Here is a 27,290-nt window from a genome sequence, read left to right as displayed (position 1 = left end):
TTCAATACATCCTGTTTATAAGAAGGATCAGAAGCTGAGCTCCTAGAGAAAGCCCACATTCACTTCAGTACCAGTGTGCCAAGAATTCAGGGACAGGAAATAACATGGAATGGAATATTTAGAAACTTAAACAGGTACTTTCAATTAAATGAAAACTTTTACATAAAGACTTTAAATGAGATTCCCCTACCTTACGGGAAAGAAGGGAAGTTCAGTGAAATCCTGGGTACTATAGGAGAAACCTCTCTAAATGTCTAAATTTTGCAAGAAGACAAGGGTGTTTGAGATGACAGTCTCTGAAAGAGGAAGAAATTGTGTATGTGACAGATCCCTGCCCCTCCCCGCCTAGGTTATGGGGATCTTAAAGTCATGAACAAGCTCTTGATTTGAAGTTTTCCCTTCTTGAGTTTTATGTTTGTAAGTGATAAACTCCAGGAAGATAACTTTGATTTAAGTGGAGTTCCAGCTAGACCGAAGAAATGTGTATCCTATTGTCACATTTTCTTCCCTAGATGATAATTAAGTTTCTTCTGTCTATGGCTGCAAACAGCCATGTGGGTTAGGACCAATTTCTTTCACTCTGAGAAATCATGAGGAATATTTTCACTCAGAATCACAAAAATACATGTACACTCAGACTCAAACCCAGAACCACTGGTCTCCCATGGTGGGACCCAGGCACTGGCATTTGAAAGAGTTTCATGGGCCCCTGGGTGGGACAGTCGGTTAAGCATCTGCCTTTGGCTCAGGTCATGATCCCAACCGAGTCTGGCATCTGGCTCCCGGCTCAGCAGGGAGTCTGCTTCTCCCTCTCCTCTCCCCTTCCCCCTGCTTGTGCTTTCTCTCGCTCGCTCTCTCTCTCAAATAAACAAATAAAATCTTAAAAAGTTTCACAAGTGACTGAGCTTCTTCCACCTACAAGAATGTTTGTCAAAACTATATTTATTTCTTCCTAGGTATGCAGCTTTCGTTTGAAAAAGCTTGGCATATGCAGAAATCAGTACTTTAGCTCTAAGCTGCCATTATTATATGTGTTGGGGGCCTGCAATATAGAATTTAAGCATGTGGGCCTAAAGTCTACACGAGTTCATTATCCTGATTTCTCAGCCTAGTTCATGTTTACTTCGGGCAAACAATTTCTAAGCCTCAGTTTCCTTATCACAAAAAATGGGACTTGTACTCAATTTCTAAAATCATAAAAATTAAATGAGTTAAGGTGGATTATCTCATATTATAGTTACAGCTCACTAAAGGTTAGCTATTATTACCTCATTTGGCTGTGGAAAATTGTTATCTTTTAAATTTTGTGGGAATGCAACCAGAGCTGTAATGTTCTAAAGTGCTTGGTAGACCTCTGGAGGCTTGAAAACATAGGCCAAGATTTCTGTGGGGAACTGGAAAAGGTGCATCAAGTTCTTGTAGAGGATGTGTTAGTCGGCTATTGCTACAGTAGAACCCAGACTCCATGCAAGCACTTAAATGAGACCCTTTTAAGAGCCCAAGAAGAAAATAAGAAAGGTACTTTGGTAATATTTGGAAACATTGAATTTTCAGTGGCAACAAAGTTAAGAAAGAACCAATTTCTTGGCCCTTAAGGGTTGATTTTATTTCTTTGGGGCTTTTTTCCTTCTATTATTGCCACAGTGTGATTTGGGTTGTACTGTTCTCCTGATGCCTTGATGTAACATATCAGGTGTGCTTACTTGTAACAGAGAATTGAACTTAGTCTGACAAGAGAATTAGAACAGGGCATGTCTTCTCAAGCATGTCTGGCATTGCAACAAATTAATTTTTGTGCTGTCCTGATTCACTTTGACTTTTTTGTGTGTGTTTAGGGGAGGGACATCAAAGAGGCATTCGGGACATGCTTGAGGTTCTCACCTTCCATCCCCTGCTCTCTGCTGCTACCTTAGGAGCCATACTGGTAACGGCCACCAGACCATGTAGGAGGGACTTCTCTGCCCTTTCCTCATCACCTCCCCCACCAGAGCCAGAAAAATCTTTAGATTTGTCAGAGATAGGAGCCTTAAAAAAAAAAAAAACCACTGTGCATCTCCTGTGTGCCATAAGGTACATCCAGCGGTCATAGATACCATCCTATTCACTTCTTTTAATAGTCTATTTTATACAGGAGGCATGGAGGTCATAGAAGTTTCAAGTAGCTGCTCTCAAGTGGCAAGATAAGGATATCTGAGCCTTCTCACCCTGGATCCTTTGCCCACTTACTATAGAAACAGGGAAACCAAAGGGGTGAAAAATTTTTGGAAATATTATTCTAACTCATCCTTTTACATTTGAGAAGTCTGACTCAGAGTTAAACGATTTGCCTCAGGCAGAGAGCCAGTCAGAAGCCTGTCTGGGAAGAGCAACATATCTTTTCACTTTTAGAAGTCTTGTATCTCAAAATCCCACAAGGCACAGGAAGGACACAAGATCCACTCTAAACAGCTGTCTGCCGTGGCCACCTTTCCAGCTCATTGCTGGGGCAGTATGTTTACATCTGCCTTTGGTTCAGTAGAGCGAGGGACTTTCTGGACCCTTAATGTCCAGTTGCAAGGCAACTGGAAAATTCTTTTAAGAGCCACTTTACCCCACAGAGCTAGAACTTGAAACTAAAGGGAAAGAAAAAAACATTAGCTGTCAATATGGGGTTAGTGGTAAGCACAGAATTCAGGTGGTTAAGAAAACACCTGGTTAAGATTATTAAGACAGCATATAGATACGTTTTAGAAATGTGAGGTTATATTAATCCTACTTTCTATGAATATATATGACAGTTTTAAAGTGTTCACCTATAATCAATTCCCCTTTTCATAATAAGGAGGATAGTATCTTACAAAATGACTATTTTTAAATGTAAGAAGCTTTGAGGAAAATTCTCATTTCTTGTCTCTGACCACAGCTAGAAATTAATTTTAATACAATACAGTGAAAAAGTTCATGAATACTTATCACAGAGGCATTTACATGGGATTCTCATAAAAAAGCACACACATAACAGCCAAGAACAATAAATGAACTAATTTTCCAGGAGGAAATCATTCACTGATAATAGTGAATTTACATCATACATTCTATAGCCTTCGACATCTGTGAAAGAGAATATTGGTGAGCAGCATGATTCACAGGAGCTATGAGGTAAAAGAATCAAATAAAACAACAAATTTCTAATATGTACTTTTAAATAATTTGTAATATATTCATAAAATCTTCAAGAAGGAAAATGCCAGACAAGATGATAGAAATAACTCTGAGATTCAAGCTCTCCTGAAGATGCTTATAAACATCAAGAAAAAAAAATGGCTGATAGATCTTATTGGATTAAATGGATTTTAGGAAAACATTATGTTGTTAAAAAAGCACAGGATAATGATACATGAGTAATGTGTCATTATTAAGCAATAATGAAAGAACATTTTAAATTATTACAACAACACTCTTTAATAATATTAATACCTTTGATACCTAAGCACCTTTAGAGATAGTGCAGTGGATAGTGAAGCTGTTTTCTTAAATGATTATTTTTAACAGATGAAAGACTTTATATTGAACTCTACACACAATTGCCACTCAACTTTCTGTTCATGATAATGGTTCTGTCTTTGGGCATTTCATAGCAATTTTGCAAATTCAACTGTAACTTAAAAATACCATTATTAAGATAATTTTACGCAAGCCCTTTTGGTTTAATTAGGATTCTAGCTGCAGAAAGCATATTCAGAATTTACAAACCGCAGTTGGCCCATCTCCTCCCTCATTAGTTGTTGTCAATCAAAAGTATACTGGTTGTATAATGGAAAGAGAAATTTAGACACATGGTTAGAACAACTTTGAATACTTGGATCAAAAAAAAAAACCAGCATCTCATAATTTATATCATATTATATTTAAAAATCTTTAAAATAAATCAATCTTTTAAATACCTACAGCCTAGCTGAGGGAAAATGGGGGGATAAACAAGTGCATTTTCTTTCCTTCTGGTTCTGTTACAGCAAAAACGACAGCGCAGAGCAGGCAATTTTCCTCTTCTCCCACACCAGACCCTAACTTTGACCAAATGCTGCACTGTTGCTGGAAAATGCCCGGTGGTTTGGCAGAAGAGGGACTAAACCAGCATTGCCTGGAAATCCTATCTCAGCCCAAAGAAGAGCTAAAAATCTCTCCCAGTGCCTTCAGGGGGGCTCTGTGGTGTCTGGTACCAGCGTAAGAAGCAGCATTTTAGCCTCTGTGACAAGTGCGAAGGCACAAGATGCAGCCAAAAAGATCACTGCTTAGAATCACCAAAGTTGAAGAGAACAGGTTAGAAAAGTCTCGGTAGCACCACACACCCTCTCTAAGGCAAGGTTATATCAATACAGCCCTGGAGAGGGTTTTTGAACTTTATGGTTAAGAAAGAGCGCCGCTCGTCCCTCGCCCCGTCCTAGCGCTGCCGGCCTGGGAATAGGCATTCATGGCCTGGCGAGTCCAGGTAAAGAAGACCCCCAAAAGTTGGGCTGGTGACCAGAGTGACACCTTCCTGGATTGTGGCCCCACAGAGGGTGCCCGAGGAACTAGAAAGGGATTGAGGAACAGTCGAAAGAGTAGAGGTGAAAAAAGGTGCAGAATCCAAGGTAACAGTCCCCAGTCGCTAACGGGAATCCTCCAAGCCAGCGGAAGCACTGGGGACCGCAGACCAGCCTGGCCGCACCCTTACCTGCACCCCGCCGCGGATGCAGAGTCCCGGCAGCGTCAGCCACAGAGCCCTCGCCAGGCTGCATTAACAGGTCCGCCCCTATTCTGGCTGCCGCCCGGCTCCCGCCACCTGCCGCGGCCCCGCGAAGCGGCTCAGCTTCCGCAGGTCCCTGCCGGCAGGCGGGGCGCCTGTGCTCTGCGCTCCCTCACCGCCTCCTTGCCCCCTTCAGAGGAAACGTCACTGTCCAGGGGAAACCAGCCAGCTGCTGGGATTCCGGAGAAGCTATTCTCAGCCCACTAAGGGCCATCCGATACCTTCTTGGGAAATTCAGAATCTGCGTGCAGCAAAGAAAAGGAAGCATCCCTATGACTGGTTATTGCGTGGTTGTTTGCCTCTCCACACCTTGGGCAAGTGATTTAGCTTCTCGATGCCTCAGCTTCCTCTTTCATAAAATAGAGATGATGATGATAACTGGGGAAATCTGAGAAGTAAATGAATGTGTATGTGCAGAATGCCTGGAATGGGTCCTGGGACATATTAAGCATTCGATAAACGTTAGCTGCTGTTTTAAGGTTCCCATCACATCTGTGAGTCCTTGCGGAGGCCTTTTAGGTTACAAGAAAACCTCTCTGCAATTCTGGAAATGTGAATTCACATCATAATTAGAAGGGGAAAGGAGAGAGCTGGGATAAATGCCCAGTGATTATGACAAGAAAATCTGCTTCGTTGGAATTGCTAATAGATCATGCCTAAAACTCAATGCATTAACTTAGAGGTTTATACCATTACCGAGAAAGGAATACTTAAAGGTACGTTAAGATAGTAACACAGGTAGGGTCAAGTGTGGGCAAAGCCCTTGCATATGCTATCAGGTCTGATCCTCACAGCAGTAGGCTTGTTAAGCGGTTGGTAGCTACAGTTTTCCCCAGTCCCCACGGAGGCACCAAGGTTCAGTGGCTTGTCCAAAACTACAGAGGCAGTTTTCAAACGACAAAGCCAACTTCAGAAGCCGAATTCAGTTCTCTCACTATTAAATGTCTCTCCCGGAATCAGCGATAAATGTGGGATACAGGAAAATCTGCTTGAGAGACCTTTTCAAATAGGATTCCCTGGTCCTGGATTAAGGTTGTATATTCAGACCTGTGTGTGTTCAAACCTTAGTTATGACCATGTTGAGGATGCAGAAAGAGGTATCTCTCCCAAGAATTTACCAAGTTCAAGGTAGAGATGCCATTCCCACTTCGGTGAAGTTTATCTATACCTAGGCATAGAAAGTCATAGGGGAAAAAGGCATTAAACAGTAACTACCTGGAGGCAAGGCTTAGAAGGGTTAAGTTCAGGAAAATAAAGGTAAGAAGAGGAAGGCATTCTGTATTTAATCTGAGCTTCTCAGATCGAAGTGCAAAAAAAGAATGTGGGGGGTACCTGAGTGTCTCAGTCAGTTAGGCGACCAACTCTTTTTTTTTTTTTTTAAGATTTTATTTATTTATTTGACAGAGAGAGACACGGCGAGAGAGGGAACACAAGCAAGGGGAGTGGGAGAGGGAGAAGCAGGCTTCCCGCGGAGCAGGGAGCCCGATGCGGGGCTCCATCCCAGGACCCTGGGATCATGACCTGAGCCGAAGGCAGACGCTTAACTGACTGAGCCACCCAGGCGCCCCTAGGTGACCAACTCTTGATCTCAGCTCAAGTCTTGATCTCAGGGCTGTGAGTTCAAGGCCCGCAAGGGGCTCCACACTGGACATGGAGCTTACTTGAAAAAAAAAAATGTGGACGGGGACACCCCATATAATCTCTCTTCCTACTTCTACTGGAAAAATAGATCATCAAAATAAATAGGGATAATGCACTGCTTTTGATGAGACAGTGAGGTAATGTCTAGTTTGTGAGAATTCCGTTACAAATTAAAATAAATACAAAACTTGCCATGCAATAGTCATTAAATTACTAGTCACTTGCTATATCTTATAGAATAACAGTGTGAACTACTGTCCCGATTCCACCCCCAAATCCCCCAAACCCCACTGGAAATGTTAGACCATGTCCATAAGCAGGAGAAAATTATATACAGAGAGGGACCTGAAATAAGCTTCTTCTTACTACTTCCCCCTAAAGCCCACACATGCTGCTTTAGCCTCTACCCTTTCATTTATTCTGCTTTACCTTACCCAGTTCCAGTAGAAAAGCTTGCCTTCCTGCCAGCTAATGCTTATCTCTACAACTGTAAGCTTTACTCCCCACCTTCTCCCACATTTTCAGGATGCTCATACTCTCTCTTGTATAGATCTCCCTTCCCTGTCAAATGAATTATTCCCACTGACTTTTAATGATGCTCAGTCTCTCCCATTATAATAAAAAGTCCCCACAAGGCTTTAAGTACACACACCCACATCAGTCCTTTCCAGGCACAGCCATACTGTAAACTACAGTCCAGTTCTACTGTTGGCATGTACTCACTTCTTGCTCACTCATCAACCTGATCCAACCAAGCTTCTGTCTCATTCTGAATGTCCCATCTCTGCAACAACCTTGCAAAGATCATCAGTATCCTTCATGCTGATAAATACACTGGATTTTTTTCAGGCAGTATTTTTACTTGGTCTTTGAGTGCTTGGCTTCCTTATGAAACAGTTTCTTCTCTAGGCATCTGTTTTATAATATTTCTCTCTCTCTCTCTCTCTCTCTCTTGTTTACTCTGCATATCTAGCTGATGAATTTTTGTGTCTTTTACAGGCTCCTTGTTTCCTACACAGCCACTTAATATATACGCTACCTTGAGGCTCAGTGCCAGGCTCATTCCTCTTATTCTGGACTAAACTATTAGGCATTCTTATCCGCACCAGTGCCCTCTATTACCACATGTATTCAGGAGATCCAAACATCTGTATCTGTAATTCGTCAGAGATCCAAACTCTTACTTGACCTTTCCAACTGCTGTTTCAAAGTCAACCTCTAATTCAACATGTCTAAAATTAGATTCATGGTCTTCTTCCTAAAACATTGTTTCCCAGCTCGGTTAATAGCATTTCCACCCATCCTTTTCACTGCTAACTTAAATGTAGTGTAACCCAAGACACCACCTTGCACCATGGGACAGAAACTACATGCTGAGTATGGCAGGGAAGCAGGATAAAAGAAGCTGTAGTCCTTGGCTGCTTTGGAAAACTTTTCCAGTTTTTACTAACTTACCTCTGACTTCTTTTACATGTGAGAGACATAAAAGTTCATCTTTAAAAGAAACATACATCTTTACGTGTCCTTACATATTGCTTAGTATAATCTTCACATAAGTATAAAATCAGTATAACTTGATGTAAATAGAATTAATACACGATATTAATACATATTAATACACGATATTAATTAATTAATTAATACACGGTACAAAATAAGAATTAAATTGTAAAATAGTTTGTCCACATGGCACTTAAAATGGTCATGTATTCCACCAAGCAGATCCCACCTTGTACCCTATCTTTGGAAACATTGCCTGACACAGTATGATAATAAACTGATACGTTGTGGCACAGAAGGAAGGGTCCAACACGCTAACCATATGGTAGCTTTGGGAGAACAGGACCAAGAAGGCACAGCAGGAAATAGAAAGAGAACCTGGACCCCAGAAAGGAGCAGAAATGAATGAAGTGACTACAGGGAAGGTAATATAAGGGAAAGGGGGGAGTAAACATAATTGTAATCATTTCTGATCCAATATTTTCTGACTTCATTGTTTTGACCTAGTAGTTTTTTTGTGGCAAAAACAAAACAAAACAAGGATGAAGATAAAGGGTTACACACACCCAGTGTCTGTCCACATTACATATCTGATGGGGCCAAGAGAGCGCTCTCCTGGAACTAAATTCTCAACGTGAAACAAAGTTGCTCAAGGACGTCCCTTCTCATCCAGACAAAAAGACATATAACCATTATTTATTGCATTCAACTGGGTTTATTACATTGCCCTGACCAGTGAGAGGCCCAAACACTTCATTGCTTATTAAGAGAGAAGACCACTGTCGAGTTTATAATCAAAGTATTGTTGAAGAGAATTGCTCCCCACTCCCAATTTTCCCTGAACAATCATGAGGCTCTCAGAATTCTGGACAGATTCCCCCCACTCCCCCCGCCCACCGCCTCAGAACTGAGTGTTGCTGCTGCTTTGGAAAAATATCCCATGTGACTACTGTAGTATCATTGTCAGGAGCTGGACTTAAGAAATTGGATGAATTGTGCCAGTTTGTTATAGGCAGATGGGGAACACCAATTTCATTGCTGGAGTTAGGGTGTAGGTTTTCTACAATTGTTTCTAATATACAAGATGATGACTTTGAATGTATATATTTGTAATCTTGGTTTTTTTTTTAAAGATTTTTATTTATTTATTTGAGAGAGGGAGAATGAGAGATAGAGAGCACGAGAGGGAAGAGGGTCAGAGGGAGAAGCAGACTCCCTGCCGAGCAGGGAGCCCGATATGGGACTCGATCCCGGGACTCCAGGATCATGACCTGAGCCGAAGGCAGTCGCTTAACCAACTGAGCCACCCAGGCGCCCCTATATTTGTAATCTTGTAATGGGGAAAATGTATATAAAGATGTTTTAATATGTATGTAGCGTTTCAATAAATCTCAATGCCTCAAGGCAAACAACAACAACAAAAAGAAATCAAAAAACAAAACCAGATTGACTAAAAATATTTGCATTGAAGATAACAAAGGCTTACTAAAGACAAAGGACTTAGGTAAAAATTCACATGATTAGATTTACAAAGAATAAAGAAATGGATATTGTTAATAATCAGAAAAATGCATATTAAGGCAACAGTCAAGCTCCATTTTCCCATTTAAATATAATAATATGTGTTTGTCATGTTCTGAAGGTAGCATAATTAACATAGTCCTTTTGAAAAGCAACTTGATTATGTATAAAAACCAACAAAAAGTGTTCATAGACTCTGACTCAGGAAACAAATTCCTGGAAATATATACATCAGAAATAATTCAAAAGAAATAAATGCTTCAAGCAGAAAATACCCATTTGTATTGACTAAAAGGTAGAAAACCAGAGGTAATCTGGTAGACAAACTCAATGACATTTATAGGAACATGAAAAGTTTTAATTATGACAATGTACCAACATAGAGAAAAAATTAGAAAATGTTAAGTGAAATAAATAGGATATTTAGGTAAACTAAAACCTCATCTATACAAAAATATGAATTCTTCTAAGTAATGCCTGAATGAACATCTGAATAACCAAACAGTGTATATGTCATGGTGGTACGATTGTAGAGTGAATTTTTTTCTAGAACTTATAGTAGTTATTCTATGTTTGTAAAATTTTAAAAAATAAAATGTGACTTTACTGGATAAAACACCAGAATGGAAAATCAGGAGTCCCAGCATCTGGTTCAGTTTTGTCATCTTAGTGCTTCATGCATTTCAGCTTTTCATATAGCGTATAACGGGACTCACCTAGTGTTTTTCAAGTTGTAAGGGCTCATGACCTAACTCCGTTAAAATCTCACTAGTTATCCTACTTGTCTCAGCAAAGCAAACCATCCACCCTGCTTTCCAAATTAGCCTATGACCTTTTCTTTCTAGAAAGAAGTCTATTCCATTCACTTAATAATATTTGTTGACTCTTTACCATTGGGTAAAATCATGTGCTAATACTTCGGAGGGGCAGCAGGAGAGGAGTGGGACTTAAATACATAAAACACCGCTCCTGAACTCGCGAAACTTCCATTTTCGCTTGTTTTGCAGGGGCAAGACGCAGGTTCGCATGTGATTAGGAAAAGAAGGTTGGGTTGGACTCAAAGAGGAAAGGTTATTACAGATGGAAGCATCAAGGATTTGACATGTGAGCCAAGTATCAAGGAATAAGTTTCATTTGGACATGTGGAGATGGGGGTCAGTGTGGATTAAGCTGGTCAGGCAAAGGAAACAGGATGAGCAAAGTTAAGAAGCTAGGGAACTCGGGGATATGTGGAAACAGTTCCTTGCTTGGGTACATGAGAGAAGCACAGGTTGTGTGAGAGAGGAGAGAGGAGAGAGGGTGTTAGACTCTAGGACCAGGGCTACCCTGTATCGTAACCCTGTCTGAACAACTGCTCACAGAAGTGATGGGAGGGGCTTTTTCAGCTGCTTGTCGTGAACCCTAACAGGTGTTCCAAGTTTGAAGCTCAGCACCACAGCCATCATGACATGGGAGGGATAGAACCACCATTATGGAGTAAGGTAAACAAATAGATGAGTCCAAAGTCTTGTTCCTCATTCCCCACAAATTGTGCGTGGAATGCCACAGAACCAAAAAAACAAAAAAACAAAAAAAAACCCCCACATTCTCTACTGAGGATATTCAAAGCACCTAAAGAGTCTGGGTCTAGATAAGAAGTCTCTGTGCACAGAAATTAGGCAAGCAGGAAAAGAGCCAGTCTCAGCAGTGAGACAGTCCCTTTCTCTAAAAGGCCAGATGAAGTTGGTCTTGGCTCAAGGAACCAGACCTGCCTCATTAATGCTTGGGGTCCTTTCTCTTTTACCTGTAATGAGCCGGTACGGTCTCAGTAAGAAAACAGGGGCGAGAAGACTGTATTGCCATAAGATCTTATCCAAACAAGAAGTGATTGTGATGTTAGGAATTCACGTGTGTCACAGTTTTGTCCCTCCACTCCCCTCCCACTATGAAGAGCATAGCAGTTTTAGAAAATAAAGAAATTATATTTATGATGCACATGCTATGGAGATTTAAATCCTGGTGGCTTTATTTACTAGTTTATGATCACAAAGAAATTACTAAACTTTAAATTTCATTTCCCTCAAAGTGGAATAATGTCCTTTTAAATAGGAAAATCTCAAAAAGTGCTTTTAAAATTAATACTAAATATTAATTTACAGGCTTACAATATGTCATGAATTACGCCAAACGCTTTATAATCATTACTCCCACTTAATCCTGACAAAATGGATTCTATTTTACCCCATATTTACAGACGAAAGAATTGTGGCTTAGAACAATGATTCTCAATTTTAATGGAGAATTTTTTTTAAAGTGTAGATTCTAACTCTGTACTTCTGGGTGGGAATGAGAGCCTGCATTTCTCAGAAACTCCCAGATGATGCAGGTATTGCTGATCCAGAGAGACACTGTGAGCAGCATCGTCCTACAGAAGCTAGTAATTAACCAAGGTCACACAGCTAGTAAGTGATAGGGGCAGTGTTTGACCCCAATTTTGCCTGAGCCCCAAGCCTTTGTGATTATCTATTATGCTAACTCTATAAGGAAATTGAAATTCATTCACATAATTAAAACACAGGGGCCTTTGATCAATAATATGGAAGCTATTTAAAGCCTGATCATAAATGCATGGGTGTGCTAAAACTTGGAATATGTCAAAGCAGTGGGGAGGTTAAGCACATGGAACAAATTGGGGTTTAAACAACTCTAGTTTCTTTTCTTTTACAATAGAAATGGTGGAGTCAGAATCAATCAAGGTACATTTGGCCCTTGAACAACTTGGGTTTGAACTGTGTAGATCCACTTATTATATGAATTTTTCCCCCATAAATACACTATAGTACTGCAAATATATTTTCTCCTCCTTATGATTTCTCTAATAACATTTTCTCTTCTCTAGCTTACTTCACTGTAAGAATACAGTATGTAATATATATAACATGCAAAATATGTGTTAATCAACTGTTTGTGTTTTCTGTAAGGCTTCCAGTCAGTAGTAGGCTAGTTAAGTTTTTGGAGAGTCAAAAGTTATGCATGGATTTTTGACTGTATGGGAGTCAGCACTCCCAACCCCTGCATTGTCCATGAGTCAACTGTGATTTCTAAACAATATATATTTGACCTTTTTTATATGTCACCACAGTGTGCTGAATGCTTTGCTAAATACCATGGAAGAATGTTAATAAATCAAAGAATATTATTAGGCTTCTTTCCTGCTTCACCTCTCTTTTGTGTTAGATTGAACTGTAGACAGAATTACAAATTTCTAGTTATATGCTTGATTTCTATTCTAACAGCTCATTCTTACATTTAAGCTACTGCCTTAAAAAATATGGTTTATCAAAGTTCCAGTAACAATTATGTGACAGATAAAATATTTGTGCTGCTTTTGGAAAAATATATCATGTTATGGTGAACGCTTAGGAAATAAAAATCTTATAGTTCTTAGAAAGATGATATTCCAAACCACAAAGAAGCATTAGAGTAAGAGGCATTTTTTCATTCAACACATTTTATTAACTCTAAAATATCTACGTTTCTGGGTTTTCTGAAGTACCCATAACTTTAGAGAATTTAGCTTAATCCATTGTATGTAAGAGTGGATTTATGTTGTCAACTTCGACTGTAAAATGCTCTAATCATCTAAAATGACTAAATCAATTTATCAGCCTTCTGCCAGAAGGAAGAATTTTCTTTCTGGTAAAGGCCAAAACTTGTCATTATCAAAAGTTTTTGAGCTTTAACTCGGAATTACTACATATATAAAGTTGTTTATAAAGCAGCCCAAAGATGATCTCAATGCTATTGAACTCAGAAATGATGATGGCCAAAGATGTAGGAAGACAAATGTTAGACTCCAGATGTTAAATTACAATAGTACTGTTAAAATTTTGCATAATAAAATTTCCGATGGCAGATCATCTAGACAGTCTTTAAAGATGAGATTTCTGGGGACAGGGCCTCAGGAAACTCTCCCAGGTGATTTGGATGATTAGCCAAATTCCCAGAGGTTTGAGAATCTCTGAAGATCATTTTATATCTAATTAGAGCCTCCCAATAACTCCGAGAAGTAATCAGGACAGGCATTATCTCCATATTATATGAATGTGAAACAATGCAACCACAGACTCACTCAGAAAGTTGACCCAAGTTCACAGAGCTGACCACGATGTTGAAAGGAAAATAGAAGGCATCTTCTGGTTCCAGATCTAATGTTTTCCTTTCCCTTAACATTTTTAAAAAAGATGCATTTGTTTATTTGAGAGAGAGAGAGAGAGAGAGAGAGCACAAGTGGGAGGGGCAGAGGGCAAGGGAGAGAGAATCTGAGGCAGTTTCTGCACTGAGCACAGAGCCCCACGTGGGGCTCAGTCCTACGACCCTGAGAATACAACCCCAGCTGAAACCAAGAGTTGGAAGCCCAAGTGACTGCACCACCCAGGAGTCCCATTCCTCTAAACGTTTTAAGCTGCTAGACTAAGCTATTCCTTTGACAAATGTCCCAAAGTAGAAACTTGAGGGAATAGGGAAGTGGAAAAGAGAATATAATCAACGGCGCTATCAGTGACTAATATGTTGTAATTTGTATGCATCTGATTTGATTACAATTGATATATCTCGTGATATATTTCATGAATCCCTAGAATGAATAGGAAAAGAATTTTCTATAAAAGGATCATATCTTAAAATATCTTAATAATTACTTTCAGCATCTGTACTGTATGTTCTATGCATTAGGTTATCTATAATTTAGGACAATTTGTGTTGTCTTTACTCCCATGGTTTGAGGATTATGGCTAGGGACCTAGGATGGGAGGATGGCTAGCTGGGCATGTGTGGGTCCCTATGGCCAAGGCTGGCTGAGGAGAAGGAGCCCTACCTAAACTTTGAGTACACCAAATCCTAGAGAGAGAATAAAGTTGAGAGTAGCAGTAAGCAGGAAGAGTATGTGGGCAGGGATTTTTCTGTAGTCTTGGTGAGAGAACTGCATTAAAGAGGCAGGGGAATGGAAAAGAAGGGATAGGGTAGGATGCTGGATGTACGTACATGCTGCAGGAACTTGCTATGTAAGCACAGTGACTCCTGTACTAGATTTAGAATTTCAGGAACCAGATGATGCTAATACAATTAATGTAAACAAAGTCCAGAGAAAGATGTTCACCCTGGAGATAATGCTGATTCAGTTTTAGACACTGAATTTAAGGTGAATCCAGGAGAGCCAGATGGTGATGCCAAATAAGCAGCTGAAATATGGAATTGGAGCATGCCAGAGAGATTATGTTTCCAATTTAGAATCTGGGAGTCACCCACATGGAGGTGACGGTTAAAGCAGGAATAAGTTGACTCAGCAAGGGAAAAACTGAAAAGAGAAGCAGCTTGAATAAAGAACTTTAAGGGATATCTAGAAGATAGAAAAAAGCAGACAGTCCTGGGAAATAAAGGAGGATAAATTAGAAAGGTGTGAAAAGCATGTGTCCAGTGTCATGGAAATTATATCAAAGCAGGCAAGTTTCAAAAAGTACACACTAGCATCAGGTGCCTAGAGAAGTCAAGAGAAAGAGCACTGAGAGAAGATCACTGGAGGATTTCAGTGACAAGGGGTGGGGGGTAGGGGCATAAGGTTATGGGTCTGGCACCCATAGACTGTGGAGAATTATAGAGAGATCAAAGAAATCAAAGAGAAATCAAATTTCCCTTTTTCCAGTTGAGAAGAGTAAGGGAGAAAGAAACTAAGTGTTTTACTCAAAATCAAATCTAAGACCTAGGCCTAAGCATCTCACCTGTATACTTTATGCTTGCATCTATACAACTATACCTGAGATATAGGTATTATTATACAACTATCCCAACCTGTGGATGCATGTGTAGACTTCTAAGTATTTCCAAGGTCAAAAATCATCTGCTACATTTGGCCCAACTGATATACAAAGCCATGCAAAAGCTATTTACTGTGTTATTTTGGTAAACTTGGTCTTTTAGTAATATGATGTGTATATCAAGCATATGTACATGTAAATAAAGAACAGTGGTTGTGCAGGGGTCTGCGAGATTGATAGATTTTTAAAAAGATTGATAAATCAGTTCTTGATGGTTTGTTAACCAATCGTTAGAGCATTATTTCAGGCTCAGGGGTTATTAACACATCAAATCTTGGCTTCAAATATCAATAGTATGAACCAAATATTTGTTTGGATGTTCTTGTTGCTTTTATCTCTGAACCTAGCAAAGTGCCCTAGCACAGAATCCCAATGAATATTTAATAAATGAATGAGTAAATGTGCAAAGATATCTGATCTTTGTTAGTCTTAAAATTATCTTGAGAAAAATAGCAGAAATTGGTAAGATGACAATAGTCAAGCCAACAAAACATCTACTTGAGCTGGTTGACAATATTCAGTCAACAAGAATTTATTGTGCACTTACCGTATTTCCAGAGCACAGCAAGTACAAAGAGTGTCCTTTTTCCAGGGCTCAGAAGCAGGCAAATGAATAATCCCTTTCCTGTGATAACTACTGTAATCATTATGGGGAGATTTAAAAAGATTTAAAAAGATTCCCTAGATCCTCCAGGACTCCAGGCAAGATTCCCTGGGAGAGGCGACATTTCAGCTGTTTGCTACTGGAGTACTTTAGCACATCAAATAATACTGAAGTGTGAGGAAAAAACTGTCAGACCAATCCTTGGGTAGAAAGAGGGTATTCCAGGGCGCCTGGGTGGCTCAGATGGTTAAGCGTCTGCCTTCGGCTCAGGTCATGATCCCAGGGTCCTGGGATCGAGTCCCGCATCGGGCTCCCTGCTCAGCGGGGAGCCTGCTTCTCCCTCTGCTTCTCTCTCTCTCTCTCTCTGTCTCTCATGAATAAATAAAAAATCTTTAAAAAAAAAAAAAAAGAAAGAGGGTATTCCAAGAAGACGGAACAGCATATTTGCAGGTACTGAGGAGAAAAAAGAAAAGAAAAAAGACACAAAGTTAATAGTTATTAAACGCTAAATAAATGCCAGGAATTTGCAAAGTGCATGAGCTTATTTGCTTCTTACAAAAATTCTGTATATTTTTCTTTTGTAGCTGAGAATATGTAGTCTCAGAGAAGTTAAATAACTTTCTTAAAACTACACAGCTAACAAGTGAATTGCCAGGTTACGAAATTAAGTCAGACTGAGCAGGTAGGCCACAAGCTTAACCACTAAGGTATTCTACATCTGCATCAGAATAACTAAGTGGTTCAGGAAAGCCAGATCCCAGTGTGCCTGCATTAGGTAGTAAAGAAGAATGAAGGGGCGGAAATTGGATCGGGAGACGAACCATGACAGACTATGGACTCTGAGAAACAAACTGAGGGTTCTAGAGGGGAGGGGCGTGGGGGGATGGGTCAGCCTGGTGATGGGTATTAAAGAGGGCACGTTCTGCATGGAGCACTGGGTGTTATATGCAAACAGTGAATCATGGAACACTACATCAAAAACTAATGATGTAATGTATGGTGATTAACATAACATAATCATAAAAAAAAGAAAGAAAGAAATGACTGGAAAGACAGATTGCAGCAGACGGTTAAGAGCTGAGTGCGCTAAGAATTTAGCGATTTTTCCTGAGGGTAATAGGGAGATCTTGAAGATTAAGGCAGAGTAATGACATGATTGGATTGGTATTTCAGAATGATTGCTTTCTATATACATCCAGTGCATTGGAGGGAGAGCAAGCATAGGGGATTGCCTCAGAAGTTGTTAAAGACAAAAGTAGTAATGAACTAAAGAGGTTGGAGACTGGATATTTAGGATGTCGAATCCATAGAACTTAGAAGCTTGTTGGTGTAAAATGAGAAGATAAGAAGCATTGAAGATGGCTCAAATATTTTTCCCTTAGTCAGTTGGGTAGTTTGGAGCATTATTAACCAAAATGAGAACCACTACAAAAGGACCACATTTTACCAGAAGAAAATGAGCTCTGTTTTAAACATGTTTTCAAAGTGAAAAATATCAAATAGACAATTGGACACAGTATACTTTCTGGTTTATGCTCTTCCTCCTTTGCATTCTTATCTCTCATCAGTCTGCCTTTGCGCTTCATATTCCATCCCTTCTGAGCCTGGGCTTCTCTAAAGGAGCCCTGCGGTTTCAATCCTTTGTGTTTGCATATGCTGCTAGATTATCTCGGCCCTCCCAAAAAAGGGTGCCCTCTGAGTACTTCATGCATACATCTATTAAAATTCATCACATTTTATGGTTATATTTACCTGTCTGCCTCCTTCATTAAAAATCAGCCTCAAGGAAGGGGGTCCTGATTTAATCACTTCTGATTAAAATTGTTATTGGTATATAACAGGTGAGCCTGTTGGTTGAACTAATAATTTGCTTTAGGAAGGACTAGAAAGACAGATATGAAGTCATCAATACAGTTACTTTGATAAAAGTAATATTTGTTATAAAAACAATTGAGCATCATAGCTGAGGGCATGACTCTGGGACAAGACTACTTGGAATTGACTCTTAGTTCCATAGCTATCAGCTTTGTGAATTTTGGACATGTTATTTAACCTGTTATTTGGTTTCCTTATCTGTAAATTGGGGATAATAGTATTATCTATTCATAAGGTATTTGAGACCGCTATATAAGTTAGTATATATAATGTATAACAATGTCTGATACATTAGAGACCTCAAACATTAGCTATTAATTTCCTAATTGGTCATGACAGGTTTTAGTCATATGGTAGATATTAGTTATAGATTTTACTTCGTTTCTCTCTCTCTTCCAAGATGATTGTCTCCCTTTTCTTAGGATCTAAGAGAAAAAAAGTTATACACTTAATAATGAAAAATGCTCTTTACCACCCAGCTCTGAGGGAAGTAGAATTTAGGCTACTTTCATTTAGATAAAATGGTTGTCATTACAGTGTAAATAGTATCCTATTAATCTTCACAGCAGTCTACCAGATAGCTGGATGATAAATATATCTTTTAAAATGTACTGATGCAAGAGATATAGGAGTCAATTACATAATTTAAAAAAAATCAATGTGAGATAGGTAACAGATCTGTGCTTATTTCAAAATAAGTGCTTTATTTCTGAACTCTTGCTTTCTTAAAGTATTTTCTTACTAGTCACCAAAGATCAAATTCTCAGCAGACTTAAATGAGGTTTATATCATTTTTAAAAGATATGATTACATGTGCTATATTATAGTTTGTTTTTTATAATTAAAGAAGATATGAAGATTTATGTTTAGTGTCACTTTTCATACTCATGAAGAGTTCCCAATAGTATGCAAATGAAGAAATCTGGACATGTTAAAGTAAAAACACAACTAGCTAATATTTCTCTTTTTACATGTTTATAACAATGGATGTGGGCTATAAGAATAGAAAGTTGAGAAATTTCAATGCAATTATAATTAGATTAAGATTTTAACATGTTCTTCAGATTAGTGATTTATTCATAGTTTACATGTAATTCTGTGAGGGTGCCTCCTGACAACAAATTCATTTAGTAATATCATTCTGCCTGACCCAGTAATAGATCAAGATGTTCTATTAAAGTACTAGCTCTATGTCAAATTATTAATGCATTTTAAATAAAAAATATTGTACTCTGTATCTAAATTTGAAGAATTTACCACTTATTGGATGTATTCATTATTTTGACATTTTTGATGAAATATAAGCACTAAAATTACTGAAAAATAACCGATTGGCTCATTTTGACTACATAGAACAGTAAAATAGAAGATTGGTCGGTCTATTTTTTTTATACTCTTAAGTGTTTTACTCTGAATAACAAATCAGTACTTAAAAGTTCTAAAGAATCAGATAAATGTAAATATTTTCAATTTGGAGAAGAAACAAATTTAGTTTAAGTATTTTTGTCTACAAAGAGATCCACTGAACGCGTCCCAAAGTATTAAACTTTTCAGATGGATGTTTCTGATATTAGATGATTACATTACCATTACAAAAAAAACAAGCAAAACCCAGGCAGGTATATAATCTTTCAGGTCTGTTTTTTATGAAAAATATGTGAAAATACTTTTTTGGGGACAGCAAAAGTCTGCTAGACCAGACAGTAAACATTTTAACATTGAATTTCAATGGACTATTGCAGCAGTGTTCACTTAAACCTATCAATCTATTTACACACAAATTCACATCATTATGAAATTGTTATCACTAGACCATTTGTCTTAATTTATTTACTATTATTTTTAACATTCGGAGAACTATTTCATTTTTAAAATTTGACTTAAATTCAATTAATGAGCATATAGTGTATTATTAGTTTCAGAGGTAGAGTTCAGTGATTCATCAGTTGCATATAACACCCAGTGCTCAATACATCAAGTGCCCTCCTTAATGCCCATCACCCAGGTACGCCATTACCCCCCCACCTCCCCTCCAGCAACCCTCAGTTTGTTTCCTATAGTTAAGAGTCTCTTATGGTTTTTCTCCCTATCTGATTTCATCTTATTTTATTTTTCCCTCCCTTCCCCTATGATCCTCTGTTTTGTTTCTTAAATTCCACGAGTGAAATCATATGATAATTGGCTTTCTTTGACTTATTTCACTTAGCATAATACCCTCTAGTTCTATCCACATCATTGCAAATGGTTAAGATTTCTCTTTTTTGATGACTGAGTAGTATTCCATTGTATATATACATATACCACCTCTTCTTTACCCATTCATCTGTCGATGGACATCTTGGCTCTTTCCATAGTTTGGCTATTGTGGACATTGTTGTTATAAACACTGGGGTTCAGGTGCCCCTTTGAATCACTATGTTTGTATCCTTTGGGTTAATACCAAGTAGTGCAATTGCTGGGTCATAGGGTAGCTCTATTTTTAACATTTTGAGGAAACTTTTTCCAGAGTGGCTGTACCAGCTTGCATTCCCACCAGCAGTGTAAGAGGGTTCCCCTTTCGGGGAACTATTTCAAAAGAGAATTTGCTCAGATAAAGGTCTCTTTCAAGAAAGAATATCCTTGGAATAACTTAATGGCTTAAGTTTTTCAATGGGAAAAAATGGTGACTTTTTAATGCACAATTACTGTCCAACAATCAAGGTATCAAATAGGCACAAAGTGAAGTATCACTTAAGTGGGAAAGAATAGAATTGGCATAAAGAACAAGAACTCCACCCTGAAGGCTGATTCTAGAAATAGAAATTTAGATAGAATAATGACAGAGAAAATTAAACTTGTGAGAGCTAGAGAAAAGGCTAGCAATAACCTATATGACCCAGTTTCCTAAAGGATGAACTAGGGACTTCAAACTCTGACTAATGCTTTAAAGTCTTATTATATTTTGTAAAAGCATCTGCTCATTATTAAGCAAGCATTAGAAAATTAGTAAGTCAATACTCTATAAAATTAGAAAAGAATATGATTTAAAGCAGTGATATATGTCTTTTCTTCATAATATTTAAGAAATAAAAGGAAAATCAGAAGGGAAGTCTGTGAATTTCCATTTTGGGGAGCTTGTGAATTAGATATTCTAAAACACACTCCCACTTAAAAAATTATTAATGATGAGGACAATATAATAAGAATGGTTTAAAATGCCTATCTGAAAGTACAAGAGAACAGGGAAATCCCTAGGATTAAAAATGAAGATGTTGGAAAAACACAGCTAAAGCCACAGCTCTCGTTTGAGAGCCTTTGCCAATACTAGCCCTTGTATTTTAAATTTTTTTTAAAGGTTTTATTTATTCATTCGAGACACAGAGATACAGAGAGAGAGAGAGAGAGAGAGCATGAGCAGGGGGAGAGGCAGAGGGAGAGCTCCCCGCCGAGCCAGGAGCCGGACATGGGGCTCTATCCCAGGACCCTGGGATCATGACCCGGGCCGAAGCCTTGCATTTTAATGATTGCAAAGAAAACAGAAGACAAGGATACACAGTCATGCACCTAAGTTGGAATTGAGTCACCACTGAAGCCAGGATCCTTGAAAAATTATTTTTTAATATAAAGGGTGAGGAAGAGTCAAAGAAAAAGTGGTGGAAGACAGGGAAAGGTACCTATCTCAGCCTGCGTTCTGGAGAGAAAAGTGATTCCCTTGATAAATTAAAACCATAATCCTACCTTTGGATAGGTTTAAAATTTGAACTTTTGCTCTCTGGCTGATTCTTTTACTGTCTGGTTTGTACATAAGATAATGAGTTAACTGATAGATTAATAGAACTCTTGAGTTCATGGAAGTGAAAATAAACATCTCTATAGAACCAGGCCTTGCAGTATTCCCTTAGATTAAGATTGGCCAAATGAAAGTTCACGGTCTGAAATTATGGAAGTCATCAAGTGAGTCTTGGAAGAAACAACTTTCAAACAATTAGATCCTCAAGTACTTCTGATATTTCTGAATTATTGGAAGCCTAATATAAAATATATGTGTTAGAAATGTTTATAAAATAGAGTACACAAAACATGAGCAAAAAAATATAAGATGCTATGAATGATTGTATAGGAGAAATAAGAGTCTTGCATGTAGCAGAGGCAGTGGGAAAGGAGAGATTAAAAGGCATTTTAGGGGACTGAGTTTAATGAGGGAAACAGGTGTATCAATTTTTATGTCTTCTTATAAAAAATGCTCTGCATTCTCAATGAAATCCTTCTATCACTCTAGACTCTATGAGTATGCAAATGTGATTGTTCTGACTTCAGAGTCTAATCCTTTGCATGCTTCTGAATGATTCTGTCTTTTCCTCATCTCTGAGATCTATCCTTCTTGATTTAGATTAAAAAGTGTGCCCAAAATAATAAGAAAGAACTCTAAACTGATTTGGGGAATGACTGAAGTCATATAGCTCTGTCTCAACCATATTCCAAGAGCAACACTAAAGTCCAGACAACTACTAAGGTATTTTACATTGTTTCCTAGAGCAGTGCTCCTCAAAATGTGGTCCGCAGACAAGTGTAAATCTGTGAAATGTCTGTTAGTTGTCAGGAACAAGAAGAAGAGCACCTGACAGAATGTAAGTCAAATATGTTACTAAGTACACTGTGTAGTTAAGCTGACATTTCTTTATAACAAGACTTTTTTTTATTGAAGTATAATTAACATATAGTGTTAGTTCCAGGTATACAATGTAGTGATTCAACAATTCTATACATTACCCAGGGCTCATCATAAGTGTACTCTTGATCCCCTTCACCAATTTCACCCACCCCTTCTACATTCCCTCTGGCAATCACCAGTTTGTTCTCCATATTTAAGAGTCTGGGTCTTGTTGTGGTTTGTCTCTTTTTTCTTTGTTTTATTTCCTAAATTCCACATATGAGTGAAATTATTTGTCATTCTCTGACTGGCTTATTTCACTTAGCATTATACCCTCTAGATCCACCCATGTTGTTGCAAATGGCAAGATTTCAACCTTTTTTTTTATAGCTGAGTAATATTCCATTTATTTTTACCACATCTTTTTTTTTTAATACCACATCTTCTTTATTCATTGACCTATGGATGGACAGTTGGGTTGTTTCCATATCTTGGCTATTGTAAATAATGCTGCAGTAAACATAGGGTGCATATATCTTTCCAAATCAGTGTTTTTGTTTTCTTTGGTTGAATGCCCAATAGTGGAATTACTGGATCATATGGTAATTCTATTTTTAATTTTTTGAGGAACCTCCATAATGTTTTCTATAGTGGCTATACCAATTTGTACTTGCACTCAGTCTGTTCAAATTTTCTATTTATTCCCAATTCAGGTTTTGAAGGTTATATATTTCTAGGAATTTTCCATTTCTTCTAGGTTGTCCAATTTGTTGGCTACAAAACAACTCTGAAAGCATATCATGCATCTTTTTTGACCACAACAGTATGAAACTAGAAATCAATCATAAGAATAAATCTGGAAAGAACACAAATACATGAAGGTAAATAGCATGCTACTAAACAATGAAGGAGTCACCAAAAAATCAAAGAGGAAATCAAAAAATACATAGACAAATGAAAACACAATGGTCTAAAATATTTGGGATGCAGCGAAAGCTATTCTAAGAGGGAAAATTATAGCAATACAGGCTTACCTCAAGAAGCAAGAAAAATCTCTAGTTAACCTTACACCTAAAGGAGCAAGGAAAAGAAGAACAAACAAAACCCAAAAGCAGTGGAAAAAAAGGAAATAAAAGATTAGAACAAAAATAAATGAAATAGAAACTAAAAAACAACAGATCAACGAAACCAGGAATTGGTTCTTTGACAAGATAAACAAAATTGACAAACTTTTAGCTAGACTATATTTAAAAAAAATAGACTATATTTTAAAAAAAGAAAGAACTAAGCATCCGGAAGGAAGGAGGACAACAACTGACATCACAAATTCAAAGGATTGTAAGAGATTATGAAAAATTATACCAAGAGTCTTGATGAAGATAACTGTGTCTTGGTTTATATCCTGGCACAGCCCCTTATCTGAGGACGGGCACCTTGAGTAGTACTACCCTGGATCCTGCAGAGCTTAGATATGCTTGGCACACTGTACATGTTCAGTAGGTTTTTGTTGAATGAGAACTTTCACTCAATGCCCAGTGTTGTAACATGCAAAATTTAACAGGAGGGATTTTTACATCAACATTTCAATACTATACTACTACCTAATGCATCTGGCAATTAAGGTTGTTAAAATCCTTTAAGAGGAACAATTTTTAAATACCTTCAAAAGGAATATTGCCTTCAAAATATTATGGCTAATTCATCTGATTCAAGGTATTTATTTCCAAAATTAATGGCCTGTTCACTGTGGCACAATTGTGTCATGCTTGTTATTAAAAGCAAAGAAGCTAAATATTATCCAACTAAGTGAGAACTTCGTCCTTATTGCTCTTTGCTTGATCAGTGACAGCTGTTTCATCTGAGTGTCTTACACGTGTGCCATTGAGATGTTTTTTATTATCTATGCATGTGAGGATAATAAGACAATTCTACCATAAAAATACCTAATTGTCCTTCCAGTTCCCTTCCACGGGGAATTTTTGAGGCTTTAAACTTTGCATGGCTCTGGTATCCCACTTTGAGCTGTAGAATACAAAGACTATTTTAATTTTCAATATACAGAATAAGAGAGCTTTGGCTGATTTAAGATTTTTTAATTTGAAGTAGAGAAAGTGGCAACTCCTTTTAGTATAAAGGTTGTGGTACAACCCACAGACATACTGTGGTTAACATATTAAATAAGAGAAATACCTCACAGCTAAGATGAACATAGATAACTAACTCTAGAGCAGACTGAGGTCAGCCATCCTATTACACAATTAATTAACATTACTAATCCTGTAGAATTACAAGATAAAGGCTTTAAAGTTGATAGAGTACCCATACTCCTTAGCTGCACATAGTGATCTTCCACAGAGCGTGAAAACAGGAGGGAAGAGAGCAACTTTACAATGGAGAAAACTGACAAACACTACCATAGCCAGGTGCTAAGGACAACTTTGATAATGATCAACCATGTTCATAGTATGTATCCTTGATATGAGATGATAAAAATGGCATTTTACCTTTCTAATCTTCCTCCCCAAAACTCAGTTTTATCATGAGAAAAACATCAGACAAATCCAAATAGAGTACATTCTACAAAATTCTACCTGACTAGTACTTCTCAAAACTGTCAGGATTATCCAAAATAAGCAAAGTTTAAGAAGACATCACAGCCAAGAGGATTCTAGAAGATAACTGAATGTAATGTGTTATCCTGGATAAGATCCTAGACTAGAAAAAGGATATCTGGTAAAAAACAAAGGAAATTTGAATATAGACTTTAATAAATAATAACATATTAATAGTGATTCATTAATCATTACAAATGTACCATACTAATGTAAGATGTTAATAATGGGAGAAACTGAGTGCAGGGTATACAAGAGCTCTCTGTATTCATAAATTTTCTGTAAATCCATAGCTGTTCTAAAATACAAAATTTGTTTAAAAAGTAGAGAGAAATCACTCACTATATACATCATAATAACTGAAATGACTTGAGAGATTGCAATCAAAAATTTAAATATCAAGAATTGGTTATACAAGAGATGGAAGAGCTAAGAAACCAGAGAGAAGAGAGGTGGAAGCTGCTACCACTCCGAGGGCTGGAGGGTCAAGGAGGGGAGGTGGCATTAGCAGAGCTCAGGGGCTGGCCGCCAGAAGAAGCTGGAAGAATAGAGGGTCTCCAGAGAGAGCTGGGACCACAGAAGGAAGGACAATCTGGTGGGAAACTGGATTGAAACCATGAAAAAAAGTCAGATGGTATAGAAAGAAAAGAGAACAAATATTCTGGCTCATTCTCCCCTTCTATTTTCTAGTCGTTGGCCAGGGTCTCCCATTAACTAACCCACCTAGAAGCTGGTGGGGGGGGGAGGGGAGATGAAGCCTGGGAAATACAGTTATTTGAGATAGAGAACTTTTTTTTAAAGATTTTATTTATTTATTTGAGAGAGAGAGTGAGAGAGAGAGCCCAAGAGGGGGTAGGGTCAGAGGGAGAAGCAGACTCCCTGCTGAGCAAGGAGCCCGATGTGGGACTCGATCCAGGGACTCGATCCCAGGACTCGATCCCAGGACTCGATCCCTGGACTCCGGGATCATGACCTGAGCCAAAGGCAGTCGCTTAACCAACTGAGACACCCAGGCACCCAAGATAGAAAACTTTTTACTCACTTCTTAGTCTCATTTTTTAAAAGTGTGTTTTCCCTCTTCTATTATTCAGGATTAGCATTTTCTTCATAAGCAGTTTTACTTCATGCACTTTATGTTCTTTAATCAACCATGAAACTTTCTTGAATTACGTTTCCTCAAAAGAGCTCAGTCACCTCATTGTGGAAAACAAATGTCAAAAAGTTTGCTTAGCTTAATATAAACATCTTGAAACAGAAGTTTTGAAAAAAAATTTGCTCTTCAGCTCTTTCTTTGAAATAGGGAAAAGCAGAGGAACTCAGTGATCAGAGAACCAGTTGAACATTATGAATTTTCCAGTATGGCCAAACATATTCAATGTCTGGGATTAAGGAGTGTTTTGCAAGGGAGAAAGTGTATGACCGGTTTTGATGGGTAGAGCACCTCAGGAAAAATAAGATGCAAACAGCTTCTTTGATGGTTGTGTAAGTTAAAGTTACAAGATGTTCCAGTTTTGCCAAATTTTTAAGATTGAGGAAATATTATACCATCCATGATTTCTAGCTTAAGCTTTCAGTTGAGAAACTGAGTGGGTTACGTTGTGATTCACCATATCTAAATCAAGACAAGGCACTTAGAGGAAGAACTTCTTTCTTGCTGTGTTTGATGTCATTATCTTCCCAGAAATGTTTTTGGAAAACCTTGGAGTTTTTTCAACAGAAGGAATTCCTTATGCTCCAGGAAATTGAAGATAAAGTTAATTCTAGGGAACCATAGTTAAAAATAAATCAAAACCAATGCCAAATGAGAAATTTAAGTATACAAAAGTAGGCATACAGCCTTTTAACCAATAACAAGTCCAATGGCACTGTTATATATTTAATTCAAAGATCGTTGTGTTAGGTATCCATGAACTGAAACACAAATTTAAAGGTATGTTTTCTTTCCCAGGAGGCTTAAGTCTGGCAGTGAGGACAAGATGCTGAATTTACTCTCAGAATTAATTCCAGCATCATATGCCATGGGAAGTTTAACAACATGATTTAATCAGAATGGCTGTGATTCCCCCAAATTAAGAGAAAATAAATGAACTTTACTATCATGTCCAGGACAGCAAGCAGCAACCTCATGCGGGTAAGAGTAGGGGGAAGAGTTTGTACAGTAGCAGAGTGGTGTATGATCTTAATCAGAGCTATGAAAGGGAAAGCAGAATGGGTACCTTATAACTGCTTACTGAGAGGTGAGTCTAATATTAGCTATCAGCAAGACTGATATGTAGCCTAAAATCTCTTC

This window comes from Callorhinus ursinus, unplaced genomic scaffold, assembly GCF_003265705.2.
Source record: "Callorhinus ursinus isolate GAN/ISIS: 27379988/994484 unplaced genomic scaffold, GSC_fseal_2.0 scaffold4, whole genome shotgun sequence".
Classification (NCBI taxonomy): domain Eukaryota; kingdom Metazoa; phylum Chordata; class Mammalia; order Carnivora; family Otariidae; genus Callorhinus; species Callorhinus ursinus.
The sequence above is the reverse complement of the archived record's forward strand: the minus strand, read 5'-3'. Positions refer to the sequence as shown.